Source organism: Berghia stephanieae, chromosome 7 (genome assembly GCF_034508935.2).
Source record: "Berghia stephanieae isolate SIO BIC M18660-M18661 chromosome 7, UCSD_Bste_1.3, whole genome shotgun sequence".
Lineage (NCBI taxonomy): Eukaryota > Metazoa > Mollusca > Gastropoda > Nudibranchia > Aeolidiidae > Berghia > Berghia stephanieae.
The window spans coordinates 4495374-4507873 of record NC_088366.1 but is presented as its reverse complement, the minus strand read 5'-3'; the positions used below and the strand labels follow the sequence as shown (position 1 = coordinate 4507873).

Here is a 12500-nt window from a genome sequence, read left to right as displayed (position 1 = left end):
ATTTAGAATTATCGCCCCAAAATCTATTTTAGTATAACCAGATTCGTGAGAAAATCAAAACAAAACAAAAATCTTGAACTGCGATGTTTTGTTTACAAATGATGATAGGGAAGACTGTTTTAGCGTCTGCTATTACGCTATACATTTCCTGGTTTTCCTCTTACAGGCGTCATGTCTCTTCCTTCGTATTTAATGTTCCAGGGGACCACTTATTTGGCACTTTGAGCACGTTTCGGGTATATTCTGCTTTATTAATGCTCAATTTATTTATATACTTTATATGTAATAATCCCTGACTAAATGAGACTGCCCAACCCATCCAAGTGTTGGAATGTTGGGAGTGGACATTCTATTATATATGTAAAAATCCCTAAACAGACTGCCTTACCCATCCATGTGTTGGAATGTTGGGAGTGGACATTCTATTATATATGTAAAAATCCCTAAACAGACTGCCTTACCCATCCAAGTGTTGGAATGGTGGGAGTGGACATTCTATTATATATGTAAAAATCCCTAAACAGACTGCCTTACCCATCCAAGTGTTGGAATGTTGGGAGTGGACATTCTATTATATATGTAAAAATCCCTAAAACAGACTGCCTTACCCATCCAAGTGTTGGAATGTTGGGAGTGGACATTCTATTATATATGGAGTGAACCACTTGTAAAGCTCTTTGAACACTTTTCGTGGATATTGCGCCACATAGATATATTTATGTCGCTATGTGGTCTAGTAGTATGACACTCGCTTTCGAATCGGAATGTCCTGGGTTCGAGCATTGCTCGGCGCATAGTTGAGCCCTTGGAAAAGGCTCTTTACTCACATTCTCTCACCGTACTCGTAAAATGAATACCTGGTCGTTAACAGCGTTGTCTTTGTCCGAAAAAAAATTATAACATCGCCGAACAGACGACATGTTCTGTCCTACTGTTAAGTGTTGCTGTATGGCGAGAGACCCCTTGTAAAGCGCTTTTAGCACGTTTAGTTGATATTCTCCTATATAAAAGCTCAATTATTTTTTACAAATTTTATATGTAATATTCCCTAAAACTATAACAGACTGCCCTGCCCATCCGAGTGATGAAGTTGTTGGGAGTGGACGTTCTATTCGTGACTAATGCCGCTGGGGGCATCAACAGGGATTTTCATGAGGGTGATATCATGATTATAAGAGACCACATCAACCTTCCAGGGATCGTGGGTTTGAATCCACTGATGGGACCCAATGACGAGAGGTAAGGAATGATGGAAAAGGAATGGGGGGGGGGGGATGTCTTTATAGGATGATTATGTATGTTTTTCTGGTGAATTACTCTCAGTGCGGCTCTGTGGTCTAGTGGTATGACCCTTCTCTTTAGACCGGGAGGTCCAGGGTTCGTCCCGCTTTAAGCGGCGCATAGTTGAGTCATTGGAAAAGGCTCTTTACTCAAATTCTCTTATCGTACTCGGAAAAAAAAAATAATATCGCCTAACAGACGTCATACCTTATCCTACATGTTAAGTGTTGCTGCTGGTTAGGGATCCCTTGTTAAGCGCTTAGAGCATATTAAGTGGATATTGTGCTATACAAATGGTCAAGATGTTATTTTCTTATTAACACCAGATGGCGTCAGAGTACACAAATTAAAATAAATAAATAAATAAATAAATAAAATTCCCTTTATTCATCCCATAGGGGAAATTTGTCTCTAGGGGCTGTTCCAAGGGAAGACTGGAATAACCCAGGCGTCAGCCGCAGTGCATCGCCGCAAATTGAGCTAGGGCGAGGTGACCTGCTCAAGGCCACACAACGCAGCGGGTTATCGAACTTGGTACCTTTCGGGTACGAAGCGAAGACCGTACCGCTGAGCCACGCTGTCCCAACAAAGAGGGATAAGTGATGTAGACTTTGTCAGATATTCTAGAGAATAGCCATGGAGTGAGCAATACATTTCATTTTTTTCTATCTTTCATTCTTTTATTTATTTATTTATTTATTTATTTATCTATTTATTTATTTATTTATTTAATTATTTATTTAATTATTTATTTAATTATTTATTTATTTATTCTTCTTGAAGTCCCAGGTTTGAGAGTTTTTGCCAAATGAGGGTCATATAATCGATATTTGAAGGACGAGTTTTCTGGCCACATTTTCAAATATGGGTTTGTCCAGACTACGACAGAAGTGTGCGGCTATGTGGTCGAGTGGTATGACACTCGCTTTCGGATCGGAAGGTCCTGGGTTCGAGCCTCGCGCTCGGCGCATAGTTGAGTCCTTGGAAAAGGCTCTTTACTCACATTCTCTCACCGTACTCAGGTGTAAAATGAGTACCTGGCCGTTAACAGCGTTGTCTTTGTCCGAAAAATTGTAATATCGCCTAACAGGCGGCATGTCCCGTCCTAAATGTAAAATGTTGCTGTTGACCAGGGACCCCTTGTAAAGCGCTTTGAGCACATTTAGTGGATATTGCGCTGTATAAAGCTCAATTTTTTAAATTTTTTTTAATTTTTTTTAAGTGTGAGTGTTGGTCTTTTTAACTCCGAGATATAGTCAACCAGATAACTGCCGTTCTCTGGAAGACCATGTATCTAAAAATTTGGTCAGAAAACTCGTCCTTCAAATATCGATCGATTTCAATAACCCATATCTAGGCAAAAACTCTTAAACCTGGGACTTCTTCTTGAATTCCTCGCGAAATCTTAGAGTTGAGAGAGGGTTTTTTTGTTTTGTTTTTTTTTAAAGCCAAGTTAAGGGTAATTAAAATCGATCTTTTCCTTCCTAGATTTGGTCCTCGTTTCCCTGCCATGTCCAGGGCGTATGATCGCGACCTTCGACAGCTGGCCAAGAAACAAGCCGAGGCTCTGGGCTACTCGGACTTCATCAGGGAGGGTAACGTACACTATGGGAACTGGGCCTGCCTACGAGACGATAGCGGAGACAAAGTTCCTGGCCAGCATTGGAACGGACGCTATAGGTCAGTTTTTATTTTATTTGGGGGTTTTTGGGTCTTTTTTTTTTTTTACGAAAGTAACAGGGGTGCCTTATATATTTAACCCTCTCTTTACCCGCCATTTTCAGGATTTTCTCCAAAATTTCACACCCAACTAACACAAAAATATATTTCTTATCACTCAAACACAATAGCAGTAAGTTCTTGCCATACACTATTTCTTTAGCAGAATATGCTCTACAACACACTGTTCATTTTCTTTAAATTTTATGATGTACAAAAGAAATTTGAATAAGAAAAATGTTGGTTGTATCTTAACGAATGTGACGATTTTCCTATAGTTGGTAAGGAGACGGTTTAAAAAAATATTGTATAGTGCTGGATTTGACGTTTCGGCATTTAGCGCAATAGAAGAAATGTATTATAATAGTGCTGCTCAGCGGTACGATGTCTCAACATTCAAGCGATGTTTATTGTGGTCAGTGGACGGATGGGTGACTGACCGTGGAAAAGTCGGGTCCCGACATTGTGCCTACGGGTAAGGCACTTAAACCGCATTAACCCACGAAGCGCAGGTGTGAATGAGTACCTGACTTTTGGCAGTGACGGATATTGTAAGAGTGAAGGGTGTTCGTTAAAAAAGGACGCCGAACAGGCGACTGGTACTGTATCCATATTGTCTGCTGAGATAATAAATAAAACATTGCGAAGCACATTGAGTATGATCAATGCATTGAAAAGTTGAGTTTTATATAAATGTTAATTTTTATTAATTAATTAATTTATTTATTTATGTATGCATTAATTTATTTTGTAAATTTCTAAATCATTTAACTCACTCAATCCTAGAGATTTTTGCTACTTTTCAAAATTGGAAGAAATTATTTTTTTTTAATGATCATGTACATAGATAGTTTTATTCAACTATCATTAACATGCAAAAACTAAAAACATTAACTTTGATACTACGCCTATAATTTGTGTCAGAAAAACGCAATAAATGGGCATGGGGTAAAAGTAACGGTTATAGTCGGTGTTAGGGTTGAGTGAGTTAATGTGTTGTATAAATGAAATATGTCAATCTAATGGTTAGGATTATGCGGCTATGTGGTCTAGTGGTATGACACTCGCTTTCGGATCGGAAGGTCCTGAGTTCGAGCCTCGCTCGGTGCATAGCTGAGTCCTTGGAAAAGGCTCTTTACTCACATTCTCTCACCGTACTCAGGTGTAAAATGAGTACCTGGCCGTTAACAGCGTTGTCTCTGTCCGGAAAAAATTGTAATATCGCCTGACAGGCGTCATGTCTCGTTCTAGCTGTTACCTTTTGCTGTTGGTCAGGGACCCCTTGTAAAGCGCTTTGAACACATTTAGTGGATATTGCGCTATATAAAAGCTCTTTTTTTTTTTTGTAAAGCTCAATAATATAACGTCCCATTTCCCATACAGGCATGAGTACAGTCCCGGAAGTGATGGTGGCGTCGCATTGCGGCATGCGAGTCGTGGGGTTTTCCCTCATCACCAACAAGGTCGTCATGGATTATGACGTAGAAGCGACAGCCAATCACGAGGAAGTCCTGGCCACCGCCAAGAGAAGGGGCAGCGACATGCAGTCATTGGTGAAATCCATCATAGAAAGCTTGGAATGAATTTAGAAACCATAATATTATTTTTTAGTCTTTCATTATAATATTATTATTGACTAGAATTATGATAATAATAAAAACGGTTATAATATAATACACTACGACAATCTGACAACAAACATCTTCCTTATTTATTTGTGTCCGGTCGTCTCCAAACATTACGGGGTTTGCGCAAACGGGGCTGATTAGAGATAGACGACGATTTGGATTGTTTGGAAGCTTTAACTCTGCCCACTTGTCATTATGATATCCAAAATGCTATCGCCGTCTACACCTACACCAGAATAGAAAGAGAGGGTGGAGCCTACCATGATATAACATTTTACAGAGCCCTAATTTCATCATAAAAGTTCTGTCCACTGACATGTGGGTGGTTATCGCTTTCCAGATCGGATGTCCTTATACTTATATGAGATCCTGAGATTTTTGACCAATCAACGATTGCTCATTTGATGGATTGCTTGGCAACATGTCTCAGCATATCCCTTGACGTCTGTTAGGCGATATTACAATTTTTTCGGACAGAGACAATGCTGTTGACGGCCAGGTACTCATTTTGCACGAGTACGATGAGAGAATATGAGTAAAAAACCTTCTCCAAGGACTCAACTATGCGCGAGCGAGGCTCGAACCCAGGACCTTCCGATCCGAAAGTGAGTGTCATACCACACGTCCGCATAACCGCACAAAGTTAGAATGACCAGAAATGCCAAATATTAGGGTTTTTTTTGTCACGCAAAGAAAGCATATTAAACAAAAATGAATGTAACAATTAAAAAAAAAGAAAGAAGGTATCAAAAAATTGTCCTTCGTCGAGATGTTTTTTTTTAGTAATGTATTTATGTATTTATTGTTTTTTTTTTTTGTTGTTGGCTGAAGAAGGGTTTTGAGCTCGAAACGTTCCGCGTTTGGTATTTTTGTTCTTTTTTGAAGCTGTTATATTCATTTTTGTTCACTACTTTTTTTCTCAGTCTACAGCTTCTAACAGCATCTCACACAAACAAATCATAATGTACATATAGGTACTCCCCAATGCTGCAAAAACGTTGCCCAAGTCTCAATAAATTTTGGCAATAAATTATTTTTTTCCCAGCTATATCATCCTGACCTAAATTCATTTTGAGGCGGTGGGTCACATTTTAGTCTTTCCGTTTATTATCTTGTCGGTTTGTGATGTTCCAAAAAACCACCCTTTTATTTTGTACAAGCTCCAATCCAAATTGTAAACAAACTCGCAGGTCAATCTGAGGAAACTGACCGTTTGAATCGATTCATTTTATGATGTTGTCGGGTTGAACAGATTTATATCCTAAAGGCCTCAAATTAATAGGTCCTAAGGCATCAAATCGATATATCCTAAAGGCCTCAAATCAATAGCTCCTAAGGCATCAAATCGATATATCCTAAAGGCCTCAAATTAATAGGTCCTAAAGGCCTCAAATCAATAGCTCCTAAGGCATCAAATTGATATTTCCTAAAGGCCTCAAATTAATAGGTCCTAAGGCATCAAATTGATATTTCCTAAAGGCCTCAAATTAATAGGTCCTAAGGCATCAAATCGATATATCCTAAAGGCCTCAAATTAATAGCTCCTAAGGCATCAAATCGATATTTCCTAAAGGCCTCAAATTAATAGGTCCTAAGGCATCAAATCGATATATCGTAAAGGCCTCCAATTAATAGGTCCTAAGGCATCAAATCGATATATCGTAAAGGCCTCAAATTAATAGGTCCTAAGGCATCAAATCGATATATCGTAAAGGCCTCAAATCAATATGTCCTAAGCATGGCCGACGAGAGTACTATAGTTACGTCATGGTCCTAAGGCGTCAAATATATATTATGGGATACTTTGACGGGATAGGTTTGACACAGCGTTGCCACGTGACACAAATCGTGACGTCACACATTCCTCTCTTTCTGTGACTATGTGGTCTTGTGGTATGACAGTCGCTTTCGGATCGGAAGGTCCTGGGTTCGAGCCTCGCTCGGCGGGTAGTTAAGTCCTTGAAAACTGCTCTTTATCCATATTCTTTCAACGTACTCCGGTGTCAAATGGGTGTAAGGCCGTTTAACGCGATCTAAGCGCTTTACAAAGGGTCCCTGACCAACAGCAACATGTAACAACGCTGTTAACGGCCAGGTACTCATTTCACACATGAGTAAGGTGAGAGAAGGTGAGTAAAGAGCCTTTTCCAAGGACTCAACTATAGGCCGAAAAGATATGAGACCCCGGTGAAGTTGTATGTTTTATTGAAGCGAGTGGACAGATTTTGAAACTCAAAATCTCACATTTTTTAACATTTCTGGTTATTTTGACTTTCAAATTCCTTTGCATCTGCTCGTCACCATGGTAAACATAGTTACTGTGCGCTTGGTTAAGAAACTCACAACATTGCCATCTGGAAATATAATGGACCAACACACAAAATTACGTGTAACCTTGAACGTTTATAGTCTCGTTAATACAGTTTAGTGAGAATCATAAACATGGATGGCAAAAAAAAAACAAAAAAAAAAAAACAAAACAAACAAACAAAGGCCTGAGTGACGTCAACTTCGTTCTATCTATAGCCTGCCACTGGGCAAAAACAAATGACGTTAAAAGACAAATCTTTGGCCACAAAAGAAAACAAATTGTGAGTTGTATTTAATGGTTAACTTAAAAATATCGTCAAAATATAAGTCACGGTGTGTCCTAGCGTCTCCATCGTTAACTTATAGACTTGAATCGTTACGCGGTAGCCATCGTTAACATATTATAGCCTGAACTAGAACCCAAGAGGACTTATAGTTTGACGTCATAGTTTAGTTTTTTTGCAGCGTCTAGTGAGTTGTCGTTGTATTTTCTTTTGTGGCCAAAGACTTGTCATTTCACGTCATTTGTTTAGTCAGTGTCAGGCTATAAGTTTACAATGGCTACGGTCCTAGTGTCAGGCTATAAGTTTACAATGGCGACGGTCCTAGTGTCAGGCTATAAGTTTACAATGGCGACGGTCCTAGTGTCAGGCTATAAGTTTGCAATGGCTACGGTCCTAGTGTCAGGCTATAAGTTTACAATGGCTACGGTCCTAGTGTCAGGCTATAAGTTTACAATGGCTACGGTCCTAGTGTCAGGCTATAAGTTTACAATGGCTACGGTCCTAGTGTCAGGCTATAAGTTTACAATGGCTACGGTCCTAGTGTCAGGCTATACGTTTACAATGGCTACGGTCCTAGTGTCAGGCTATAAGTTTACAATGGCTACGGTCCTAGTGTCAGGCTATAAGTTTACAATGGCTACGGTCCTAGTGTCAGGCTATAAGTTTACGATGGCTACGGTCCTAGTGTCAGGCTATAAGTTAACGATGGCTACGGTCCTAGTGTCAGGCTATAAGTTAACGATGGCTACGGTCCTAGTGTCAGGCTATAAGTTAACGATGGCTACGGTCCTAGTGTCAGGCTATAAGTTAACGATGGCTACGGTCCTAGTGTCAGGCTATAAGTTAACGATGGCTACGGTCCTAGTGTCAGGCTATAAGTTAACGATGGCTACGGTCCTAGTGTCAGGCTATAAGTTAACGATGGCTACGGTCCTAGTGTCAGGCTATAAGTTAACGATGGCTACGGTCCTAGTGTCAGGCTATAAGTTAACGATGGCTACGGTCCTAGTGTCAGGCTATTAGTTAACGATGGCTACAATCTGCTCGTGGCCTTTGTAAACTCATGGCCTGACACTGACCAACAAATGACGTCAAAAGACAAGTCGGAAGGTGAAAATATTGGATTTGCATTTTTTTTTAAATTTTTTATTTTTTTGCATTTTCTGCATCTTTATTTGAAGTAAATCAGATGATTTTTCATGAAGTTATGATCAGATGTATGGGAAAAGTATCCAGCAACTTTTCGCAAATTTCATACTTTTTCAACGTGACTAGCTGTAAAAAAATATTTAGAAATGAAATTAAGTTTTGATATTTCCCGAAGATGTACAAAAAGAGTTGATTTAATCATTTATGACAAGAACTTATTTTGGATAAAAATTGACCTTCTAACTAAACTTGGCAATATCTCAGTTCAAACCTTTTCACCATCCGACTGATTATGGCATTCACCGTCACATTTGTTGGTTGTATCGATGTACATGTAGTTGTAAAGGAGAGGGTTAAAACGATGCGTCCCATTTCAACAGCCATTATATGAATTGTTACGCTTTGGTAATCAGAAAACTCTATCCACATAAAGGAGACGCTAGGTTGACTGAACACCGTGTTGTGATATTTGTGACCCATCGTCTGAAAACGGTACGATGTCGGGATGAAACAGATACTAAAAAGTCGAATTAAAGCTAAACTGGTCTAGAATTTGAACTATTGCTATTTATCATTCTAAGATACGATATTCATTCTCTTCAATAAAACATACAAACTCATCGCAAGGCTGATATTTCCGGCCATAAACTCCATTTTCAACATCTTAATCATTCCGACATAATACCGTTTTCAGACGAGGGCTCACATTTGTTTGTCTGTCTAATTGTATTTAAATCTAGCTTGTGTTCAATTGTTGAATGTTATATATACACGGAGCTTTTTATGGGAAGAGAGGAGGAGAGGGGGGAGAGTTGGAGGACATGTGAGATTGGTGGAGTGGGGAGGAGAAGGAAAGGGGGGGGGGGGGGGGGGGGGTATTTATAAAGTTAAAGAATATAAAACGTCACGCCTAGTGATTGGCTGAGAGCAAGAAAAGAACAGACAAAAAGCTAGTCCTTCAGAGCTATTGGGTCCATAGAGCCGGGGTTTATCCTGGTTTCTATAGCTTGAAACCGACAATAGCAATTGCTTGCTATCATTTGGATAGGATGCTAGTCTATCGCAAAGTACTTTCCGCCAAATCTAAGAGACTCAGCTACCTAAAAAACTGCTGGGTGGATAATAGGGGGGGGGGGTGTCAGAAAAAAAACCATCTCGACCGGGATCGATCTTAGTCCCTTTGTGTGTGAAACGAGTGCTCTACCAACTGAGCTATCGGGTCGCCCGCAAGACCAGATAAGACATTGAATATTCATGAACCACTATGGGATTTTATATTTATACTCCAGAACTATTTGGACTCAGGAAAATAAATCCTATTTAAAATTTGCCCAGAAAACTCCGTCCTTCAAAAAAAAAAATTGAGATTTTTTTATCGCGCAATATTCACTAAACGTGATCAAAGCGCTTTACAAGGGGTCCCTGACCAATAGCAACATTTATCATGTAGGACTAGACATGACGCCTGTTAGGCGAAATTACAATCTTTTCGGACTGAGACAACGCTGTTAACAGCCAGGTACTCATTTTACAAATGAGTACGGTGAGAGAAAGTGAGTAAAGAGTCTTTTCAAGGGACTCAATTAACTATGCGCCAAGCGAGGCTCAAACCCAGGACCTTCCGATCCGAAAGCGAGTGTCATACCACTAAACCACATAGCCGCACATAGGCTTCAAACAAGGATCGATGACAAATGACCCTCAAAAACTCTCGAACCTGGGTCTCTGAGACTTGGCCGTTCAGTGGCGTGGCGCTATTGGTTGATTTGGTGCCAGGCTACACCTCTACTTTCTTTTTTTTTTTTTTTTTATTCTTCATGCTGGATAGAACCTTTTCAGATATCATCAGAATGGATAAAAGTCAAAACATGATCAGATTTATAATGTTTTTCTCATCTGGATACACTTTTATGCTCGTCGGAGAAGTATTTCATATGGGGGCCCGCCATTGTTCCCACAGTTTAGAACCAGTTACTGATCGGAAATAAAAACATTATATATTTTCAGTTATTATAAAAACGTATAGCAAGTGTAAATTTTTATTCCTGATCGTGGCACCATTGATTACTGTGTCGACGCCACGCCGCTGCGCCGCAGGTCCCAGTTTTGAGAGTCTCTGACAAGACGAATGCCATTTTATTCGATCGATATTTGAAGGAGGAGTTTTCTGATCAAAATTTTAAGTTAGAAATTATTTTTTATTCAGAATAAGGCATATAAGGGAACTAACTAAAATCAACAAGGACATTTACTCCCAAGATCAATCTTTGGAAGTAAAGAAATACATCCGGTCTTTCACTGATTATCATTCTTTTGTATCACATTCACTGCAGGTTTTATGATAAACCGTGATACAAATATCATAACGATGTTTGAAATATTATATATTATCTGCCAGTCTAAGCATTCTGTGGAATATATTGATTGTCTTTGATAGAGGAGGAGGAGGAGGAGGAGGAGGAGGAGGAGGAGGAGGAGGAGAAGGAGAAAAGAAGAAAAGAAGAAGAAGAAGAAGAAGAAGAAGAAGAAGAAGAAGAAGAAGAAGAAGAAGAAGAAGAAGAAGAAGAAGAAGAAGAAGAAGAAGAAGAAAAGAAGAAGAAGAAGAAGGAAGAAGAAGAAGAAGAAGAAGAAGAAGAAGAAGAAGAAGAAGAAGAAGAAGAAGAAGAAGAAGAAGAAGAAGAAGAAAAGAAGAAGAAGAAGAAGAAGAAGAAGAAGAAGAAGAAGAAGAAGAAGAAGAAAGAAAGAAGAAGAAGAAGAAGAAGAAGAAGAAGAAGAAGAAGAAGAAGAAGAAGAAGAAAGAAGAAGAAGAAAGAAAGAAGAAGAAGAAGAAGAAGAGAAGAAAGAAAGAAGAGAAGAAGAAGAAGAAGAAGAAGAAGAAGAAGAAGAAAGAAGAAGAAGAAGAAGAAAGAAGAAGGAAGAAGAAGAAGAAGAAGAAGAAGAAGAAGAGAAAGAAGAAGAAGAAAGAAGAAAGAAGAAGAAGAAGAAGAGAAGAAGAAGAAGAAGAAGAAGAAGAAGAAGAGAAGAAGAAAGAAGAAGAAGAGAAGAAGAAGAAGAAGAAAAGAAGAAGAGAAGAAGAAGAAGAAGAAGAAGAAAGAAGAAGAAGAAAGAAGAAGAAGAAGAAGAAGAAGAAGAAGAAGAAGAAGAAGAAGAAGAAGAAGAGAAGAAGAAGAAGAAGAAGAAGAAGAAGGAAGAAGAAGAAGAAGAAGAAGAAGAGAAGAAGAGAAGAAGAAGAAGAAGAAGAAGAAAGAAGAAGAAGAAGAAGAAGAAGAGAAGAAGAAGAAGAAGAAGAAGAAGAAGAGAAGAGAAGAAGAAGAAGAAGAAGAAGAAGAAGAAGAAGGAAGAAGAAGAAGAAGAAGAAGAAGAAGAAGAAGAAGAAGAAGAAGAGAAGAAGAAGAAGAAGAAAGAAGAAGAAGAAGAAGAAGAGAAGAAGAAGAGAGAAGAAGAAGAAGAAGAAAGAAAGAAGAAGAAGAAGAAGAAGAAGAAGAAGAAGAAGAAGAAGAAGAAGAAGAAGAAGAAGAAAGAAGAAGAAGAAGAAGAGAAGAGAAAGAAGAAGAGAAGAGAAGAAGAAAGAAGAAGAAGAAGAGAAAGAAGAAAGAAGAAAGAAGAAGAAGAAGAAGAAGAAGAAGAAGAAGAAGAAGAAGAAGAAGAAGAAGAAGAAGAAGAAGAAGAAGAAGGTTGAGTTGAAAAGAATGATTATAATGCTTAGTATGATTAGTTTACAACTTGAAATAAACAAGCAATTTGATCAGACCTTCAAATATGTGTACTTAGGCTGGGGGTACATTTTACCCACATAGTCGTGCTATTAGAGTATGGAGTGATTGGATGAGCTAAAAGACTGTGGGTGAATTCATTATCAATCGATATACAGGGCATTTCTAATAACCATTATTGGTACTGTTTAATCGTATGGTGGTACTATTTATTCATAATTGGCTCGATTGCATAAAGTATTGTGTTGTAATACAACTTATGATCTTATGTTGCGAAATATAATTTTCTTCCTCTCTCTCTCTCTCTCTCTCTCTCTCTCTCTCTCTCTCTATATATATATATATATATATATATATATATATATATATATATATATATATATATATATATATATATATATATATATATATATATA

The 12500-nt window shown here is 38.5% G+C and overlaps 1 pseudogene across 1 annotated transcript in view; it reads left to right on the top strand.

Moving 5' to 3' along the window:
• The window catches only part of LOC144976392 (purine nucleoside phosphorylase-like), a 15774-nt pseudogene extending 11093 nt beyond the window's left edge, over positions 1-4681 (top strand). The window contains exons 5-7 of the transcript XR_013646100.1: positions 1064-1239; positions 2770-2961; positions 4384-4681. The product of XR_013646100.1 is annotated as a purine nucleoside phosphorylase-like (transcript). The remainder of the gene's footprint in view (positions 1-1063; positions 1240-2769; positions 2962-4383) is intronic.
• Positions 4682-12500: the final 7819 nt, after the last annotated feature.